The sequence below is a fragment of the Furipterus horrens genome, unplaced genomic scaffold (genome assembly GCF_987537825.1).
Source record: "Furipterus horrens unplaced genomic scaffold, mFurHor1.1.pri manual_scaffold_4, whole genome shotgun sequence".
NCBI lineage: Eukaryota > Metazoa > Chordata > Mammalia > Chiroptera > Furipteridae > Furipterus > Furipterus horrens.
The window spans coordinates 20104876-20127334 of NW_028327174.1; the positions used below are offsets into that span (position 1 = coordinate 20104876).

General features: G+C 35.8%; 1 protein-coding gene across 2 annotated transcripts in view; it reads left to right on the forward strand.

Annotated features, from left to right (window-relative positions):
• NTN4 (netrin 4) overlaps positions 1–22459 on the forward strand; it is a 96861-nt gene that overhangs the window by 16178 nt on the left and 58224 nt on the right. The gene's annotated exons all lie outside the window — the stretch shown is intronic.

The window sequence follows — 22459 nt, forward strand, 5'->3', positions numbered from 1 at the left end:
ATTATGTAATGTCCTTCTTTGTCTCTTTTTATGAAATTTGTTTTGAAATCTACTTTGTTTGATATAAGTATTGCTACACCAGCTTTTTTTTAATGTCTGTAAAGGGATGGAAAAATATATATTCCATCCCTTTACTTTCAGTCTGTGTAGATCTTTGGAAAGTAAATCCCTAGAATGATTAGAGAATATAGAAGTGGGAGTAGTGGGGAACAGAGAGGGATGCAGGAAATGAGGCTGGCCCTGGAGGCTCAGGTCAGATTATCCAAGGTCTAGTGAGCCAAGAATTTTGGACTTGATCTGGTGGGTAATGGAGATCAATCAACAGTTCTCCTGGGTAAGGATAACATAATCCAAGCTGTTTTAGAAAAACAACTCAGGGAGCAGTCAAAAGATTCTTGAGCAAAACTTAGGAGGTTAAATTTAATAGCATTAAACATACATTCCTTTTTTAAAAAGTCATCTTTACATCACTAGAAAAGTGTGACTTATCAGCTGTTCATGTGAAAAAGACCTGAGGGTTTCAGTTGACTGTAATCTCAATGTGAGTCAACAATGTATTGTGACTACCAAAAAAGCTAATGCAATAATGTCCCAGACAAAGGAGAAAACAGTCCTTCCATTGTGTTCTCTAGTTGAAGCATAGCTAGAATATTATGTTCAATCCAACGTATTCCTATTTAGAGAAAGCTGAACAGAACTGGTGAGATCAAGTAGAAACCTCATTACATAATGAACAACTAACTTGGGATATTTCACCTATGAGAGAGGGTTTATAGATGTTCAGGCATTGCTAGCATTCTTCAGATATTTGGAGGGGGATTAAATGGACTCCAGTGCTTTCAGAAGGCAAGAGTATGACCAAAGAAAGACTTTTCTAAAAACTGGATGTATCCAAAAGACAAATTGAGCTCCCTTGAGTTTTTCACCCATGAAATATTTCATCAAAGGCCGAATGATCCCCAACGAGAGAAGTTACAGAGAGGACTCTGTAATCATGTACAGATTTAAAGGTTTGTTTCAGGACTCTCCAATGTTTCAGCCACTTCTGAATGCATAGATGATACCATAGAGTGAGTAAATGACTGAAGAAAATCCTTTACATTCCAAACCACTTAGCTAGTCATGATAGTCTTCCTGCTAGGTAGAGAGAAGCCCTCAATTTTGGTGTAATCTTTTTTAGGAGATGTCATTCCTTGCAGGGTGAGTGGTCCTTTTTCATAACTATTGAACATAAGGAAGTCACTTAACTGACAAAGAAAGGGAAAGCAGGGCAAAAAAGAAATGAGTCCTTATTCTCAGAGTCTCTGTCTTGTATTAATAAATGACATTTTGCTTATAGTTCATAATATTATGAGGTAGCATCAGGTAAGAGGTGGAGTCCCACATCTAGTCTATCAACAGGTTCTAGCGGCTTTGTCTCTAAGTTGGTTCTCATCTCCACTGCCACCTTTCCAGTCTAAGCCCGCTCATCTCACACTGAAGCCTAAATGACTCTCTCTTTACCATAGGGGGTCCTAGAGTCTTCATTTGGAACTTGAATCAACGTCAAAAAAGAGTAAGATAAGGCATACATGTGTTCTTATAAATGGCTGACTACTCTATAGATTCTAATTGTTATTAATAATATAATTCAATTACATTACTAGTGAAGTTGACTTTTGGGCCAGTTCATCCAGTTACTCAGCAAATATTTGGTTGCATTCTATGTGACTAGCACTACCCCAGGCTCTGAGGATACAGTAGTTAACAAAAACAGACATAAAATGCACACTGAAGCCCAGGCAACTGACTTACAAATTCATTTTTAGAATGCTAACCATTTGTAAGTTAGTGGCTTCCCATGCTAACACTGATCAACTGTCAATGTTTACATTACTATGCATGACTATATAACGCTATGCATTATTATGCAGGGACATGAAATTTGGACAGTGAAGAAGGCTAATAGAGGAAAAATTGATTCATTTGAAATAAACAGTGTTGGAGGAGAGATCTATGGATTCCCTGGACTGCCAGAAAGATGAACAAGTGGAGTTTAAAGCAAATTTAGCTTTAAAGATGACAAAACCACAGCTGTCCTACTTCAGGCACATCCTGAGAAGGCAGGGTTCTTTGGCAAAGACACTAATGCTGGGAATATAGAAGGCAGCAGGGAAAGAGGAAGACCAAATAAGAGATGGATTGACTCCATAAAGGGAGCCACAGGTGTGCTACAGGAGCTGATCAGGGCTGTTGAGGACAAGACATTTTGGACATCTAGGTCTCCAGGAGCTGGAGCTGAGAACATGTAACACACACACATGCTTCCAGGAGCATCAAGGGTCTACATTTTTGCTTAGTGCCTTTGGACAGACATTTAGTTAGAAAACATCAGTCTTAGTCACTTAATGGTTGATAAAGTTAATAGAAGAAATTACATACTTATTATGAAAGCAGTAGCCCAGTCATCTTCATAGACAGGCACAAATAAAACAAAAGGAGTTAGATTTACAGAAAATAAACAAATCAGATGTACAAAGGACAAGTCATGTCTCTTCATTCCATATTTAGACCTACAGATCTATTTGTGACTCTACAAATTCTTTTTAAACTATACTATGAATGTCAAGTACTAGATAAGGAACTTTTTGAAAGATATTTTTAGATGGCAATGTTATGATAAGATACAGGTATGAGCTTAAAGCAAAATTTCTTATCAAAACTGAAAAAAAAAAAAAGTAACCAACTACACCTTGTTGGGTTTTCAGACTCAAGGAGAAATTCCCAAGCGATTCAAGTAAGAAGTTGCTCTGTAGCAACCTTAGAGTGAGCAAGCAGAGTTTGGATCTTGGCCTTCACCTGGATTCCCTATTCTTTCATTAAGAAAAGATACTCCTCATGATTTGTATGGCCAGTTTGTTGTTATGATTAATGGTCTTTTAAAATAATATACTTGAAAAGTCTCTTCGAGGTCCTGTTCAAGTTAGTAAGATTATCAATTTGAAATACTGTAACCATAATTCTCAAGCAGCTGTTTATCAAAGAACTTGAACCAGGCACATATGGAAATTCATGTCGGAGAGTTCAGTGATGTGTTATTTTTGCTTATTTTTTTAGCTTCCCGTCTTTAAAAGCCCACTTGATAAAGCATTTAAGCACTTCTGTACGGTCTAGCAGGTGCTGTGAGTGTCACCAGGAAGATATGTTCCCTATGAAGCTGTCCCTGGTACTGTTGTACTGCAAGGCCATTTTAAATCTCCTGGTCAATATCCAGCCAGTTATTTTAATCACTTCACTGGTAGGAAGACAGGGGAAACTGATTTGTTTCATAGGCAGCTACTGAATATTTAGACTGCTGTCACCTCCACCCCTTTGTTACCTCAGCCTTTCCCGTCAGTTTGTCTGTCAGTTTAGTTGGCATGTAACCAGAAATATTATTTTCTCATGAACTAAATAATACAATGACAGATGTTATGGAAATATGCAGATGGTATCGCAACATTCTCTTCAGATGTAGAAGTAACTCTTTCATTCCCTTCTCCACTTCTGAAAATAATGATATTAGAACTGCAGTCATGCCTTTCTGTTTTACCACGATTGGAGATGAGTGCTCAGGAGGCTACATAACTGATATTCTGATAGAGAACTAATTTTTTCATCTCAGTTCCCTGTCTCCACTCGTCAACTTCATTTCTTCCTAAACTGCTGCATTGAAAATACTGTAGGTCTTTTAAAATCTGAATATTCCTTACATTACAGAAACACTTTTGAAATACATTTGGATTAATAAAATAAAATTAGCCCCGGCCCATGTGGCTGAGTTGATTGGCACATCGTCCCATACACTGAAAGATCATGGGTTCGATACCTAGTCAGGGCACATATACCTAGGTTGAAGGTTTGGTCCCTGGTTGGGGTGTGTACGGGAGGCACCCGATTGATGCTTCTCTCTCACATCAATATTTCTCTCTGTCTCTAAAACCAATAAATATATCCTTGGGTGAGGATTAAAAAAAGAGAAATGTTTACTCTGCCATCCATGTACTAAATATTGTGTCAAACACAGCATAGAGACCCATTACAATAAAATTCTTCTTTAAAACAAATAAATAAAATTAGGAAAAGGGATGTTCAGCAATAGAGATTAGAGTTTGTTTGATACCTTAGAGAGGAAAATGTCTGGAAATCATTGTCATCAGTAACTCGTGCATAGAAATGGAACAGGTCATTTGCCACTCAGCCAGAGTGGTAGATGGTCTAGAAATTATGTGAAGTGATGATACACGGTAGATATTTCATCTGGAGAATGAAAGTTAAATTGAGGGATGCCCTTAAATGTTTGAAGGACTTCCTTATTTAGGATAAAAGTAACTTCTTTTGTATAGCTCCCAGACCAGTATTACAAGTTGCAGAGGACAGATCCTAGCTTCACACAGAGAAGCTTTTTGAGAAGTAGAACCATCACAGACTGAAATGTGCTGCCTGATGAGGGTGTGAAATCTAGTAGAGAATGAATAAATATCAGCTCTTCTGGTGGAACTTCCTGCATTGAGAAATTTGGGTTAAGTAGCCTTATGTTCTCTTCTGATTTTTAAGAATATTTTGAGCTGTTTTCTAACCCCTTTGACAGAGCTTAATTTCTGAGAATTAGGAGACAACTGAAATCTGTGCATAATATTGATTTTATAAATTCAATTTTGTATCCAGAGTACCTACTGCAGTGCCTGATATGAAGTAATGATTGAATTGATAAATAAGTGATATGGTAAGTAAATGATGAAAATTCCATTATTAAAAAGTTTAATGTCACATAGACCCAGAATTTCATCTTATTTAATCACAGCTTTGTCATCATTTAGAAACAAAAATGATACTGATGATAAGAGATACAATTAGAATTTATATTAGCCAAGCTTTCAATCTATCCAAGTTGGAAATGCCTTTTTCTTATCTAAAGTAAAAGGAAGAAACACTTATAGAAACTGAAATGAGATTTAATTTGTTTTTCTTTGTAGGCCATAGTTTCTACTGTGGGCTTTCTTACTATGTAAGCCCAATGACTTAAACATCCTAAAAAGTTCTGTACTTCCAGCTCATCTCTATATAACCTCTATTCTGGAACAGAAGAAAACATAAATAAATTTTATAGTACTTTCTGTTTTCTGTCTTTATGAATCCTATAATTAGGCTACTAGTCTTACAGTTGAGCTGATTGTAGTTCACTAAATTTAAGTCAAAGTAGAGAAAAATAGTATCTACTTTTTATAATAGTTTTTAAGCCAGTTACTGGCTTTTATTTCTACAAGCCTTTTCTCTTATTACAGCTTTGGATTCTCTTCCTTAATTCACCTCTTGCAACTAATCCTTATATCTCAGACTGGAAGTTAATGGGAAAAGGTAAATGAGATTCATCTCTACTTGGAAAAGTTTTCACGATGTTAATTAATCCATTGTCAAGGTCTCCTACAAACGAAGGACACAGTGGCCCTATGCTACCTAGTACAACAGTAATAGCAAATATTTGTCTGTGGTTTAGGGAAAGTTGGGAGGTCCCTTTGAAGTCTATTTGTTTGGTAGCCAGGATGTCCTCACCAGGGTAACAGTGTTTAACGTTTGATATTTTTTAAAAACTTGAATCAGGACATTATGCTTGCTTCTGATTAAGTCTCCTGAATGAAAAGATGAAAGCACATCCTAGTCTAGGTTTGCATGTTGGAAATCCCTCAATAGACACACACATGTTCAATAAGAAAGCTAGTTTTAAAGTCAAACTGCAGTAGTCTCCCCTTATCCCTAGAGGATATGTTGTTCCAAGACCCCCAGTGGAGGCCTGAAACTGCAGATGGTACCAAACCCTACATATATACATGTATGTATGTATATGTATGTATATGTATATATATAGTATGATTTTCTCTATATATACATACCTAGGATAAAGTTTAAACTGCTCTTGCACTTTGGGACCATTATCAAGTAAAATAATAGCTACATGAACACAGATACTGCAGCATCAAGACAATTGATCTGATAACCAACATGGCCACTGAGTGACTAATGGGCTGGGAGCATATACAGTGTAGACATGCTGCAACCCCAGATGGAACCGAGAGGGATGGAGCAAGATTTCGTCACAACCGAGATGGCAACTGAGCCATTAATGGGCAGGGAGGATATACAGTGTATATATGCTACACCCTCAGAGGGAATCGAGAGGGATGCAGCAAGATATCATCGCACTACGCAGATTACCATGCAATTTAAAACTTGCGAATTGTTTATTTCTGGAATCTTGCGTTTTCACACTGTGGTTGACCATGGGTAAGTTAAACCAAGGGAAAGGAAACCATGGATGAAAAGGGGACCGCTGTAATCACCAACTATGGTTTTCTATGGCACCCAGTCAGGGAAACTGTTTTTATGTATATATAGATATTTTATAAGGAAGGTTGAGGGGACAAATAGAGGTGAATAAAACCATTTTAAAGCCTTTACAGTGAAGACATGGCTGAGGCTTTAGCCACAGTAGATAATCTTACTGGCATTTGGTCTTGTTAGATTTTAAGAGTTATCTTACTCTTAGAGGGGGATTTTTAAAAAAGAACTATGTGTTTATAGAAATGAAGATATAATAGGCAGTCTTAGAGAATTCTTCTGGATGTCAACAACTGAGTATTCATGACATTTCTTTTTTTCTAATGGGACTAGCTTTTGTAGAGCAGCAGAGGATCCAAGGATGACTCTTCTAGTGAATTTTACTTACAGCAATATTTCTATTGTCTTGCGGCAGGAAAATTCACTTTGACTACATATATGCATAATTTTACATTCTGCATTAAAATACCTTGATATTACAGTTAGGTGCCTGAGGCAGAGAACAGTGTAAACAGGTTTGTTCTGATCATGTCAAATGATAGCAGGGCCAAAGTGAAATTCTAGGAACTTTTAATTCAATATGTGAAATAACCACCCAGAGCTGTTGTAATTTCATCTACTTTGAAAACCAAAAGGATATTTGCCACACTACAGTTTCTGGTACGTAAATACTGAGTATGCCTCCAAATACAACAAATTATATAGAAAGTAATTTTATCTGCAAGTTTTATTCGCTCAAGGAAAAACTCTCAAGCAGAATCCTTTGCCCTTTAGGGAGGAAAGAAGGATGGGGAGGGGAGGAATAAGAAAGAAAGAATAATTACATTTCATATTCAAACTGATCTTAAAATCAGATAGGTTTTTCCTTTTGTCTCATTTCTGACACTCCATAAGTTACAACATGTTATCAATTTGAAATGGGATTTCTGTTTCTACTAGTGAAGGATTAACTGCTATATAGTAATTACCTTCCCACATTAAAAAACTAGAAAACCAGGAAAAAAATATGTGATACAATTGTTTCAGACATTGGACAAGAGGCAGCCCAAGATGGATTTCTAAGAGGGGAGGAGAACACAGGGAGCCCTCTGACTGCTCTGCATACCAACAGGCATCTCTAAACCAGCCTAGGAAGGGAAACCCAGAGCCCAATGAGTCACTGACTTGACGAAACAGCAGGTGGCCTTTTGTGTTTGCTTCATTCACATGGTATGATGTTTTCCAGGTTCATTCACGTTGTAGCATGAATCAGTACTTCATTCCTTCTTATGGTTGGACAATATCTCCTTGTATGGATGTACCACATTTTGTTCGTTCATTCATTCATCAGTTGATGAACACTGGGTTGCTTCCACTTTGGGGTGACTGTGAACAATGCTACTATGAGCATTCATGTACAAGATATTGTGTGGACATAGGCTTTCAATTCACATGGGTATATAATGAGGAGAATTGCTGGCTCCTATGATGACTATATTAAACTTTTTTTAGAAACTGCCAGACTTTTCCACAGCAGCAGCGCCATTTTACATTCCCACCAGCAATGTAAGAAGGTTCTGATTTCTCCACATGCTCGCCAGCAATTGTCATTATGTCTTTCTGATTATAGTCATCATTGTGGATGTGAAGTGGTATCTCACTGTGGTTTTGATTTGCATTTCCCTAATGACTAAGGATGTCAAGCATCTTTTCATGTGCTTATTGGCCATTTGAAAACCTTCTTTGGAGAAATGTCCATTCAAACCTTTGTCCATTTTAAATTGGGTTCTTTTCTTAGCATCATGTGGATAAATATGAGATGAAGAGAATAAATTTTGGCAATAGATACATGGGGTTTCTAACCCCTTCTCTCAATAATCTTCATAATAACAAGATGTATTTTCCAACCTACAGAATAGAGATAATGATACTGGCCCCATGTGTTTGTTTGAGGATTAACACAGAAGATGTGGGACACAATCAATCAAGAGCAATCATTATTAATGTTATTAACATTATTTTCTGAAATGAATCTTCTATTTTTAAAATGCCATTAACTAATCCATTCATATACTGACTCAGGATTTCTTTTTTTCTTTTTCATCATTGTGGAAGATGTAAAAAAATTTTTTTAAATTTTCCAATTACAGTAGACATACAATATTACCTTAGTTTTAGGTGTACAACACAATGATTAGACATTTATATAACTTCTGAAGTGATCACCCTGATAGGTCCAGCATCCATCTGACACCATACATAGTTATTACAGTACTACTGACTATATTCCTTGTGCTGTACTTTACATTTCCATGACTGTTTTTATTTCAGGAAAAATCTGTACATTATAATCCCTTCCCCCTTCTCACCCAACCCCCTCTCATCTGGCAGCCATAAGTTTCTTGTCTGTATCTATGAGTTGCTTTCTGTTTTTTTTTTTAATTGTTGTTTATTTTGTTTTTTAGATTCCACATATAAGTGAAATCATATGGTATTTCTCTTTCTCGGTCTGACTTATTTCACTTAATATAATATCCTTTAGCTCTATCCACATTGTCACAAATGGCAATATTTCATTCTGTTTTATAGCTGGGTAATATTTCATTGTATATGTATCACATCTTCTTTATCCATTTGTCTATTGATACACACTAAGGTTGCTTCCATATCTTGCCTATTGTAAATAATGCTGCAATAAATTTAGGGGTACATCTGTCTTTAAAAATTGGTTTTTTGGATTTCTTCAGATAAATATCCAAAAATGGAATTACTGGATCATATAGTAGTTCTAATTTTAATTTTTCGAGGTAACTCCATACTGTTTTCCACAGTGGCTACACCAACTTAAAATCCCACCAACAGCACAGAAGAGTTCCCTTTTCACCATATCCTTGCCAACACTTGTTGTTTGTTGATAGCCATTCTGGCAGCTGTGACGTGATATCCCATTGTAGTTTTCATTTGCATTTTCCTGATGATTAGTGATATTGAACATGTTTTCATATGTCTATTGGCCATCTGTATGTCCTCTTTGGAGAAATGTCTCTCTTCAGGTCCTCTACCCATTGTTTAATCTGATTGTTTGATTGGTTTTGTTGTTGTTGTTAAGTTGTATGAATTCCATACACACACTCACACACACACATATATATATATACACACATTAATGTTAACCCCTTATTGGATGTATCATTGGTGAATATCTTCTGTCATTCAGTAGGTTGTCTTTTCATTTTGTTAACTATTTCCTTTGTCATGCAAAAATTCTTTAGCTTGATGAAAAAAATACTTCCCCGAAGAAGATGTATGTCAAATAAATATATGAAAAGGTACTAAACAACATTAGTCAACAGGGAAATGCACATTAAAACCATAGTGAGATTCTGCTCACATTACACTACTAAGGCTAAAATTAAGAAGACTGACAATACCAAGTATGTATGGATGAGGATGTATAATAACTAAAACTTTCATCATACATTGCTAGTAGAAATGCAAAATGGTAAAATCAACTTAGAAAACTGTCTTGCATGCAGTTCTTTATAAAGTTAAACATGCTCTTACCATACCACCTAGAAATTCTCTACGTACCCATGAAAAATAGCTTATGTTCTCACAATGATTTCTATCTGAATGTCCATAATATTTTTATTCATAATAGCCAAAATATGTAAGTGACCTAAATGTCTATCCACTAATGAATGAATAAACAAAGGGCCAAAATTCTTCAATCACTTACTTCTTGCATTTGTTTACTCATTCTCTATTCTTTCTTGAAACCTTTATAAATTGTCTCTTATTCCATATAGACTCTCAAAAGTCTCCTGTAAGTCAGTCAAAACCCCAAACTTTTTCTTTTCTTTCTTGTCTCCTGAATTGCATTTGCCATTATTAATTATATTTTCTTTCTTTGCATTCTCACTTCCTTTGACTTCTACAATGATTCATTTTTGTTATTTTTCTGCATTGCTTACTGATACTTTTTTTTTTTTTGTATTATTTCTGGCTCATTTTATTCCTTCTGACCTCTAACTATGAATGGTCCTTAAAATTTAGCCCTTTCTTCTTAGTTTTTTGTTCTGATATTCATTTTTTTGCCTCTCACAAATGGCTGTTCTGCCCACCCTGCCCCCATTGCCTGTAGTACAGTTCAGGCTTTTCTCTTTGCCAGATTTATTCTCCTGAAAGTTCTGATGATTTAGCTCCCCTGAAGACCTGCATAAGATCTTCAATTAGTCTATAATTAAACAAGTTCAGCTGTGATGTAATGGCAATAATACTAAACTTGGATCTAATAACCTGGGTTCAATTATTAGCTTTGCCACTTATTGCTACGTGACCCTAGACAAATCAATTCATTTCTTTTCAGAGATTCTGTGTCTGAAAAATGTGAATGAATAATAGCATACCATAGGTTTACTATAAGGATGAAATTAAATAAAAAATAAAAGCAACTTGTAAAATACAAATCATTAAGCATGAGTATAATCTTTGAACAAATACGTGTTTATTCTTATATGTGCCAAGCATTGGCTATGTACCAGTAGATAAGTAGACCGGGCGCTCAGCCCTGAGGGAGCTCACAGTCTAGAGAGGAATATAAGCAATTAAAGTAGACATGCAAAATTCTAAGTCTGGAGGAAATAACAGGTGCCTGAAGTAGCACACAGAAATAGCATCTCATCTAAGCTAATAGTGAAGAGGAATGGTAAAGAAAACTTTCTGAGTAAAGTGATACCTAAGGTGACACATAAACAATAGGTTGAGTTGGCCAATTAAAGAGGTGGAGAAGTGGATGGCAATGGCGAAAAGGTGTGAAAAGTATTCCAGGCAGTAGGAGTAGCATGGGCAAAGGCCAGAAAGGGAGAGAGACCATGGAGCTTTCTAGGAACAGAGAGGAGTTCAGTGTGACTGCAGTACAAAGAGGCAGTAAGAGCTGGAAGGGATGGGCAGTGGTAACAAGAGATGGTGCATGCAATTTCCAGCACAGGTCAAGAAACAGAAGGTATCAATGATTCAAACTGTGGTGTGCCAAGTATGGTGATAGGAAACTGGTGATCGATATTGCAAAGTTGCCCAGGTAGACAATCAACATCTGTCTCCTAGCCACTGTGCTACATTCACTGATAGGGCTCAGTCCCAAAGGTGGCAGAGTGGCAACAACAAGGCAGGACCCAAATAAAAACTATTCACAAACCCAATTTTATTTATAAAGAGCATTGATTTTCAAGGTATTTCTCCATCCGATACCTTTTTAAAAATCGTCTGGCATCTTTGTGAGCCAAGCAGGTATCATTACTTTTATCAAGGGTACAGTTAGTCACATCCATTAACAGAATATAAAGGTGGCACAGTTAGTTCTATCCATCAGTAGGGTGACAAGTAGAGGTAGGATAAATTATATGTAGTATTTCTTTAATCATACATGTTAAATTTAACTTGAATCATGGAATGGCTAGCTGCAAAGCAAATGTAAAATGGGGTATAGTGGAAAAATCATTAGATTGAAGATGAGGAAACTAGATTCTAGTCTTAGCTCTGTCACAAAACTATTGGTTGACCTTTAGCAGGTAACTTTAAGCGTTTTGTGCCTCAGCTTTCTCTAGCCAAACAGGATCAGCAATTGGTAAGGGCTTGTCGGACGCTCAAATCCTATGACAGTAAGTACTGAGGGCAAAGGAAAGCTAGGATTCCTAATGCATTAAGGACTTAAAACATTTATTTTTAGCCCCAATCTTAATTTTTATTTTGGTCTTCTGTCTGGTTTTTCATTCCTCCTTTCAGTTCCCTCATTTCTCTTCCTGTTGAAGATATTTAAGACACTGCCTTTTCATCACTTCAAAACATTAAATATGCCCTTGAAACATGCAAAGAGGCTTTTGTGTACTTACAAATCGAGGTTATTATCGTACAAGTAAGTCACTTGAGTGCACTGCATTCCTCAGCTTGCTCCATTGAGAGCTTTATTAGGTTATATTGTCCTATCTTGGAAGGGCTAGTCGAGTAGATAAGACTTTGCCACTTTAAAAAGTGAACTATCTGATGAAACAGGGTGCCTAATGCTCCATAGTGTAAGCAAAAGGATTTTGGTGCTGCCCAAAAGACAGACACACTTCTCTGAGACAAGTAGGTGCTCCACTTAAAGTGACAGAGCCAAGGACAAATGTTCTAAAATTAAACCAACCAGCTGCTTTCGCACAGTTGCCCACCTGTCACTTATGCTGTCTTCTCCTGTCCAGTCTCTCTTCATGAAACCAGAACTCCCACTCACTGAAACCCTTTAAAAGCCGGAGACTTCACATACTTTCCAAAAGCTTACCTACTCAGGAAAGCAGAAAGCTTGTCTCAAGAATATTAATACTAGGGTACCTGTATTCACTTAAGGAATCTGTGCTCTTTGAGCTTTTCATCTCAAATACCTAAAATTTAACTCAAAGGGTGCCAGTAACTGGCTTCAGAAGTCAATTGACACAAAACCTCCCTTGTTAGTGAGGTGATAATACAAAACTAGAATGTGAATTCCAGTAAATTTTAGGAACTTAAAAGTGAGAGTTTTCTGTGTGGGGATAGCTTGGTAATCAGTAGAAATGGAGACAAATATACCAGTTTCTATGTTTAGGTCTTAGGTATGCCATCCTCCTAACCATAAACAGAATGGTTGTCAATGTATACTAACAAGCTTCAAATGAATGCACCAGGTGCTATCTGTAAACGACCATATAAAACAAATGATGGCTTTATAATACAATCAGAAATACTTCTTGATATACATGTCGGGAAGAAAGGCAATTATTTTTCTTATATAAATATAGTTTTTACCAAGAGGTGATTTGTCTTTTTATTAGATTATGTTAGATTATTAAGTTCCAGGGATTCCTCTCTAGATATGTTGTCATTCTTGCAGTTGGGGTAAATTTATTATAATCTATAACTATTCAAATTTGGCAAAGAGTGTTTTAATATTAATTAATATTAAATCCATTTCTTTCTAAAAAGTAAAATCTTATTAGTTATGTGGGGTGTAGTATATGATCAGCATACAACTAAGATATTTTGTAAGATGATCATGTACCTAGTATATTCTCTTAAGAACAAAATGCACATTATATAAATAAAATTATATTTATATTATTATTCTTATATCATAAAATTAAAATAAACCTGTTTTACCATGATTCTATATTAATTCACTCCTTTAATATCTATTATTGAGACGCTATCAGACAAGGTATTAGATAGTAATACAAAGATGCATCAAAGCAAAAGATAAATAAAATTATCATAGGTATTATAAGTTGTTAAGAAAGTTATAGTGAGGTCTTACCTATCTTTTAAAACATGCAAGTTACTAAAAAATAATAATTGAATAAACTTATAAAGTTTAAATGTTTATATTTTAAATGATTTTTCATATTTCTTAGTTTGATATGCCCAATAAGAAAACTCATTTGTCTTTAAAGCTTTTTTTTCTGTTAAATGTAACCACACATCTAAATTTATTATGAAACTTCCTATATGTTATTTCTATGATCTTTTATACAAAAATAAGGACTTGACCCAGTTGTAGTTTTATAAATGGTATGAGTTAAGCTGACTCAGTTTTTTAGACTTCAGCTCTGAGTCAAGATGCAGTAACAATAACGAGACTAACCCTGCTGCCTGAAACAACTAAAAAATTGGACAAAATATGTGAAACAATAGTTTTCAGGTATTGAACATTAGGCAGCAGAGAACAATGATCTCTGAGAGAGAAGTAAGTGAAGTGAGCACTGGGATTGCCTCAGCTTGCTTCCTAGAGAGAATTTCCAGGCGAAGTGTAGGGAGCAGGAACCAAGAAGAAGCCTAATGTGTTTCCCAAATTAACAAGCTGAGAGTCTGGGAAGGCCAAGGAAGCTGAGGTTTGCAGGGCAGAGTACCAGAAAGGAGAGAGTTGCAATGGGAGAGACTTCCAGAGATCTACAGGTAGTCCCCTTCAAGTCTTGAGTTGACTACTGATCAATATATGCATGTCAGAAAACTACCTGAGCCCAGAGGAAAAACAAAGGGAGAAAATTTTCAGAGCTCTCTTAGGACCAGGACTATTGTAGCTAGAGTGGAAAACCTTACAGTTTAACTTTGTAATGCGTCAATAGAGTAATCTAAAGGGTTTGCCTCAGGAGAAGGGCAGAATTAGCCCTATACTAAAGGATGGTCCTACTTAGCAAAACTTAAAAGCAAGTCTCAAAAGGATCAAGCTATTTCCAAGTAACTTAACTGCATCTCAAGAATACAAAGCTCAAGAATACAAAAATATCCAGTCCTCAACATGGTAAAATTCACAATGTCTTGCAGTCAATCAAGCTATGCAAAAAAAGCAAGAAAATACAATCCATAATGAATAGAAAAATAAATCAATATAAACAGATTCAGAAATGACATTAATTATAGAAGTAGTAGTCAAGGACATTAACACTGTTATTATAACTGTTCCTATGTTCAAGAAAAAGAGGAAAGTTTGACCACATCAAGCAGAGCATGGAAAATATGGCAAAAACCCAAACTGAACTTGTATTGTTGAAAGATACAATTTCTGAGATAAAAAGTACATTGAATGGTATTAGTAAATGAGACACTACAGAAGATTTGTGAAGTTCAATACAAAGCAATAGAAATGATCCAATACGAAATGGGAAAAAAGAAAAAAATGAATCTTTTTAAATAAATAAATCAGTGAGCTGTGGAATAACTAGGCAATCTAATATATGTGTGGTTGGAGTCCACAAGTGAGAGAAGTGAGAAGAGTAGAACAAAAAAAAGAAAAAGAAATAATGGCTAAAAATTTTCTAAATTTGATTATAATTATTAATCCACAGATCCAAGAAGTTCAAAGACTCTTAAACACAGTGAACAAGAAGAAAACTACCCCAAGGCACATTATACTCAGATTGTTTAACAAGCAATAGTAAAGAGAAAATCTCCAAGGCAGCCAGAGAGAAAAAAAATAACACATTATGTACAGAAGAACAATATAAGACTGACAGCTTTATGACAGAAGCAATGGGAGTTATTGACAGTGGGGCAGAACCCTGAAAGTACTGACAGAAAAAAAAAAAGGTCCACCTGAATTTTTTTCCCAGCAAAAGTATTTTTCAAAAATGATATAACATAATGACTTTTGCCGTCCTGGGGGGGAAAAATACATCAACAGCAGCCCTGCATATAGGAAATGTTAAAAGGAGTCATTCAGGCAGAAGAAAAATGATACCATGTGGATAACTGGACCTACACAAAGGAATGAGGATCATCAAAAAGGGAAAATATGTGAAGATATGTAAATGCTTTTTTTCTTATTTTTAAAATCTCTCTAAAAGATAATTCTCTTTTCAGAGCAAAAATACTAACAATGTGTTGTGGAATTTATTATATGTGTAGAAGTCAAATGCATGATGATAGTAGTAGGTTGAGAGGAGGAAAAGGGAGAAAATACTGTGTTTCTTATACTAAAAGTGAAATATAGACTGTGTGAAGTTAAAGATATTTACCACAAGCCCTAAAGCAACTGTTATTTAAAAAAAAAATTAAACTAATAAACAAAAAAGGAAATACAAAGGAACTCTAAAATATTCAATCCAACAGAAAACAGAAAAATGTACCTATAATAGAATAGAAAACAAAAAGCCAGATGGTAGATTTAAATACAACCATATTTACAATCATATTAAATGTAAAATGTCTAAACACTCCAATTGAAGGCATAGATTATCAGTTTAGATAAAATCTTTTAAAAGACATAACTATGCTGTCTATAAGAAATCTACTTTAAATATAAAGACATATCTAAGTTAAAGTAAAAGAATGAAAAAAGATATATCATGCTAACCCTAATCAAAAGAAATTTTTTCGTAGTGGCTATATTATTATCAGACAGAGTAGATTTCAGATCAAAGAATATTACCAGGGATAAAGAGGGTCATTTCATACTGTTAAAAGAGCCAGTTCATAAAGGGGATATAACAATCCTAGATGTTTACGTATCTAATGACAAGACTTCAAAATACATGCAAAAACTACAGTAAGAAATAGGTAAGTTGATAATTACAGCGGGAGATGTCAATGCCTTTCTATAATTGATAGAACAAGTACAGAAAAGCTGTAAGGATAGAGAAGATTTGAGTAATATTGCCAACCCACTTGACTTAACATTTATATAATGTTCTACCAACAACAATAAAATACAAAATCTTTCCAAGGGTATGAGGGAATTTATCAAAATACTCCATATCCTAGGCCATAAAACTAGTACCAATAAATGTAAAAAAATTCAAATCATACAAAGCATGTTCTCTGACCACAAAGCAGTTATTTTAGAAAACAATAATAGGACGTATCTACCAAAGCCCCAAATATTTTGAAATTAAATCACTTACTTTTGAATAATCCATGTGTCAAAGAAGAAATCAAAGGGGAAATTAGAAATAATTTTCTCTTAAAAATGAAAACACAATATATCAAATTGTATGGGAGGCAACTAAACAAGTACTTAGGGGGAAAAAAGGTCTCAAATCAACCTGGTTCCATTTTAAGAAACTAGTAAAAGGAGAGAAAGTCAAACCCAAAGTAAACAGAAGAGAGTAAATAATAAAGATAAAAGCAAAAATAATATAGAAAAACAATAGAGAAAACCATTGAAATGAAAAGCTTCTGTGTTTTGTTTGCTTGTTTGTTTGTTTTTGAGAACATGAAGACAGATTTCAAAAACCATTTAAGGACTACTGCAGTTGTGATCCTGAAGCTTTCATTTTTGGTAGATAAGGAAACTAGACAAGAAACCATAGAAAAGATCTAATATTTATATGAGTTTGGGTGCTTGCTCTTGCCTGTTTGAATTGTTTTCTTAAGAATGTGAAAGATCGTGTGTGCTACCGAAGAAAAAGAATACATAAAGTCATTTGAAATTACATATGTGTGTGTGGTCACAAACCTCTCATCAAGAGTGTGGTTAAGAACATCTTGCTTTCTTTATTTTTCTAAACCCAATTCCATATTTGGCTTCTCCTTTTAAAAAATGCTATTTGGAAAGATAATTCATTCATTTCTTGTGGGACATGCCTCGGGACACAGCTGTTAACCAGACAAACAAGATCCCTGCCCACTGAGCAGAGTCTAATGTGAGATACAGACCAGTAAATAGGCAATAACAATGTACTCTTATAAAAGCGCTATCATGGAGAGAACATGTGCCAAGGGAGGCCACAAGATGAGTAATCAATGTGGACCTGAAGTGTTCCTCAAGCTAGCATCTAAGGAGATTTTTTTTAATGTGATAACTACGTTTCTTAAATTGTTATGATTTAATAAAATGTTAGGCATGGAGCCCTGCCCAGGGCGCTCAGCTGGTTAGAGCATCATCCCGATGTGCCAAGAGTGTGGCCTCAATCCCTGGTCAGGGCACATACAAGAATCAACCAATAAATGCATAAATAAGTGGAACAACAAATCAGCCAGTCTCTCTCTCTCTCATCAATAAATTTAAAAAATTAGAAAAATTTTAGGTATGGAATAATATCTAAGGTATGAGTTTGATACTGAAAAAATTCCTTGACTATTATGTAGCTAATATTTACTTAAATTTGCTCACATTGTTAATACTTTATTGAAATGTTCATCTCAGAGTATAAACAAGACAAAGAATGCTGTGTTGTTGTTTTTCTTAATGAGTTTTCAGTATTATATAGAGTTTTTGTAAGTATTCTAGAAAAGATAGAATATACAGGTGATTCTAACCTGCTCAGGACTTTTTAAGGATCTCTTTGTTATACTAGGGCATAAGAAATAGCAGAACCTAAGCCAAGAATCTAAATCTTTAGGCCAAGTTTGATGGAATTCCAGGTTTAGAGAAGTGAGGCAAGGTCAGAGAAATGTGAAAATTCCAAAGATTAGTAGGAAAGGGTTCATGATTCATTTGGAAGCTCAGATATGTTTCAAATTATGCATTTCCTTTAACTCATTGATTTCACATTTGGAAATGTATCTTTGGGATATTATAAACTTCCACATTTTAGCTACAAGATTGTCATTGGTTATCCTGAGAAGCTGGAAACAACCTAGATGCCTAATAATAGCAGCCTGGCTAACTAAAGTACGTCATAGCCACACAATGGAATTCTAACCAGCTTTTAAATAATGTAGCTGTGTTTCTCAAACTTTATTTGGCATCAGAATCACTTGGAAGGCTTGTTGAAAACCCAGATTATTGGGCCCCACCTCCAGAATTTCAGACTCATCAGCTTGCTATAGGGCCCAGGAACTTGGGTTTCCAGGTTCCCAGGTTGATAGTGATGCTGTGGGTCCAGGGTGCCGGGCACTCTTTGAGAACCACTGATGTAGAGTGATTTTTATTGACTAGGAAAAATATTCACAAGGTATTGTTAGGTTGAAACAAAGCTGTTTACATTATATTCTTCGTGTATACATACAGAAGTTTAAACGGAAAAGTATAATCCACTTGGCACCCCTGGTTGTCTTTGGGGTGGGTCACATTGTAGATTCTTATTCACTCTCAGTGACAGATTTTTCTCTAATGAGCATAGTATTAATCATTAAAACATAATCAAAATTTTAAAATAATAAGATCATGAAGTCCTGGCCAACAGTACTAACACACTAAAACATCAAGGTAGACTTGATCCTCATCCCCCTCTGAGTTTGTAACTATGTCTTCTTAGAAGTGTATCCTCTGAAGCAATCACAGAGGGACAGTGATGGGCCCCTAGATACAGCCTGTTCCTGATGGGAACAAAAACAGAAGAGGCTGACAGTCTATGAAGTGCTTCTATATTTTTTCCTGTTTCATTTCAGTAGTGCCATACAGGCTTCTTCTGGGGATATTTGAAGAAAAACTGGGTGGGACCCAAAGGGCGACCTGCCAGAAGTTTGAAGCATCTGGATTGGAGCACTCTTTGTTTCCTGATGCAGGGTAGATCCATTTCCCAGGGTATCAGATTAAGGCGTCTCCTTTCTGGAAAAAAGATTTCATGGTTTAAATTCCCGTTCACTTTTGTGTCTGTGGCACTCTGCTGTCTCCTTTCCAGCACGCAGCCTCGGGGGTCATGATGTCCCTTCCCTGCTGATATCAGCGTGCCAACTGTGGTGTCATGCTCACCAAGCACAGAGCTGCCATTCAGCTTCCAGTCTGGGTTCAGGAGGCAAAAGAGCTAAGTTCCTACAAACCTTGACAGATCTTTCTCAAGCCTGAGAACAGTTTTCAGGGAGAGGCGGGTGAGGGGAAGGGCACTAGAGAGAACAGGGTAAATGTCAAAGGTGAATATTAACAGGAACAGAGGGAGCAAACAGTTTTGTCACTAGTATTCAGAAAAAGGAAGGGTGGGTGACAATGTAGAGAAGTATTCGATATACTTTTCAATGAAATACTGACTTGGTTAGCCCTGGGCACCCTCCCCCATGTCCTTGCATTACTGTGGTGGGTAAACTAGGAGGTAGTCACATCATTGATGTTATTTTTATTTAGAGCAAGTGTTCGTCACGAATGTCTAACAGAATGCCAGTATTTGGGAAGTCATAGTGAAAACAAATCCCATGTAAAACTCACAATGGATTCCATGTTTTTTGTTTTTGAAATGATTCAAAATATAAAATCATGTTCTCATTTAGGGTATTGTTAAAAGAAGGAGACATTATTTCTATATTGACTTTCAAGTAAGTAACATATTATTTGTTGGAAAATTTTATTCCATAATATGTTACTTTCCACCACTTCACATGTGAATAAATGGGGTAGAATATTGTTTGAGTTTAAGATACAATTACTAGCTTTTGCAAGCTTGAAAGTAGCTAGAAACGTAGATACTGGTTAATTATGTAATTATTTATAACTGTTTATAATACAACTTCTTACCTCTCACCTTCTGGTGCTATAACATGAATTCAGTATGTAAATCTATTTAGAACCCTATAAAAGGAAGTTATTTGAAATTCTCAACTATTACTTGAATGCCAAGAACAATGTTATATAATTAATCAGTTAATTTACCAAAAATGTACTGAATACCTACTCTGTGCCAGACACTGTTCTGGGATATGTCAGTGATGCCTTTCTGGAAGTTTATATCCAGGACTGGGAAGACAATAAATCATTAAACAACTACAAATCTAATGTGTCAGGTAGTAATGAGCACTAAGAACAAAAATAAGGCAGGGCCATTATAAGGACTTTGTATTTTGTGAAAAATAGGATGGAATCACTATGGCTGCTGGATGGAGAATTGGCTGTATGAGGCCAAGTATCCACTAAATTATCACCCCCTCCCCCAAAGTTATATTTCACTGAGGACTGTTCTGTACCAGTAGACCTGGACGTGTGATCCTAGACAGTTGATTCTTACCTTTTCATACTCTGGTGTAAAACTGGTTTCTAAAATGAACTTTTTATGTCCAAAGTATTGCTTAAAGAACTTCCTTTCTGGAAAGTTACTTTTAGATACATTCTCTCTAAATGCGAGTTTATCTAAAACCTATAGTTTTTAATGCTTTGCTTTTATACTACAGTTGATGAACAACATGGGTTTGAACTGCACAGGTCACTTATATGCAGATTATTTCAATAAAGACTTTAAATGTATTTTCTCTTCCCTATGATTTTAATAACATTTTCTTCTCCAGCCTACTTTATAGTAAGAAGACAGTACAGAATACAGGTAACATACAAAATACGTGTTAATTGGCCTTATGTTATCAGTAAGGCTTCAGATCCACTGTAGGCTATCAGTAGTTGAGTTTGGGGAAGTCGAAAGTTACATATAGGTTTTTGACTGTGTGGGAGATTGGGCTTGCCTTGTTCAAGGATCAACTGTGTTTGGTTTTCAAAATAGTTCTGTATACGTCAACTATGATTCAATTTAAAAGAAAAGATATTTCTTTATTGGTTTTTTTTTTTAATAGAGTTTTAACATATTTTTTTAAAGCCAAGAGATACTTAAGAATTTTTCAGGGGAACTTTGTGTCTCTTATTACATAAATTTAATTAGGTTGCTTGAGTTTTTTTCTGTTTTCTTTTTAAATTTGCATAATAAGGTATAACTTAGTATTGGCCCCCTATAATACTGTTTCACGTTATAATATATTTTGCAATTCCTTTCTTATATATTTTTAGTTTCCACTGGCAGTGATTTCTTCCATCAACCTCTACTTCCCCAAAGTAACACTAGAGAATTTTGCACGACCCCACCCTGGGGCCCTTTTTATTTCCCCCATACAATGTACCTGACACAGATGCCCCAAGTCTGCCCTTTCTGAGCCTTCCTCCCTCTGGTTTTCTCCTCAGAACTAAAGTTTCAAACTGCCTTTAGAGTCTATATAAAACCCACACAGTAAAGATAGTCTCATTAGTTAGTTATGCTTTGCATTTAACCAAAAGTGCCCTAGACTAATTTAATTAGTCACTTTACTCACCATATCTGGGTTTATGTGACTTTTGATTAATTTCAGAAATCAAATCTACCCTCAAATGAGTGTATGTTTACTGCCAGAAAGGATATTCCAAAAACAGTGCCACAGCTTGGAAGGCAGATACAGAAGAAGGAGAACCAAGAATATTGGTAGCACCAGGGACCCCAGTGAATAACTGATTTGTTTTTGAAAGGGCCACACCTCATTTAGAAATATAAGTGCCTGGATCTTGATATTGTAATCACTACCTAACTGATCTTCCTGTTTCTATTCTTCATCCTTCATCCATTCTCCTCACAGAAGCAAGAGTTATCTTTTTTTTTTTCAATGTAAATCAGATCATATCACTTCTCTGCCTACAGGCTTGTAGTTGCTTCCAATGTAGAGTAGCTCTGCATTGGCCTTTAAAGGGCTGCATTCAGAATCTGTCCTGCACCGTCTCTGTTCTCCTCTCCAACCACAGTCCCCTTGTCCCCTGGACTCCAGGCACACTGGTCTTGTTTTCCCTTCTTGAATAAGCCAAGTTTGATTTCGCTTCAAGGCCTTTAAACTTGCTGTTCCTTCTGCCTGGAATGCTCTTCCCCCAAGATCTTTGTTGTGGCTGCCTTCACCCCAAGAGAAAGTTCTCTGCTGGTGACTCAATTTCTATGTCTGCATCCAAACAGGCAGCACATCTGTTCCC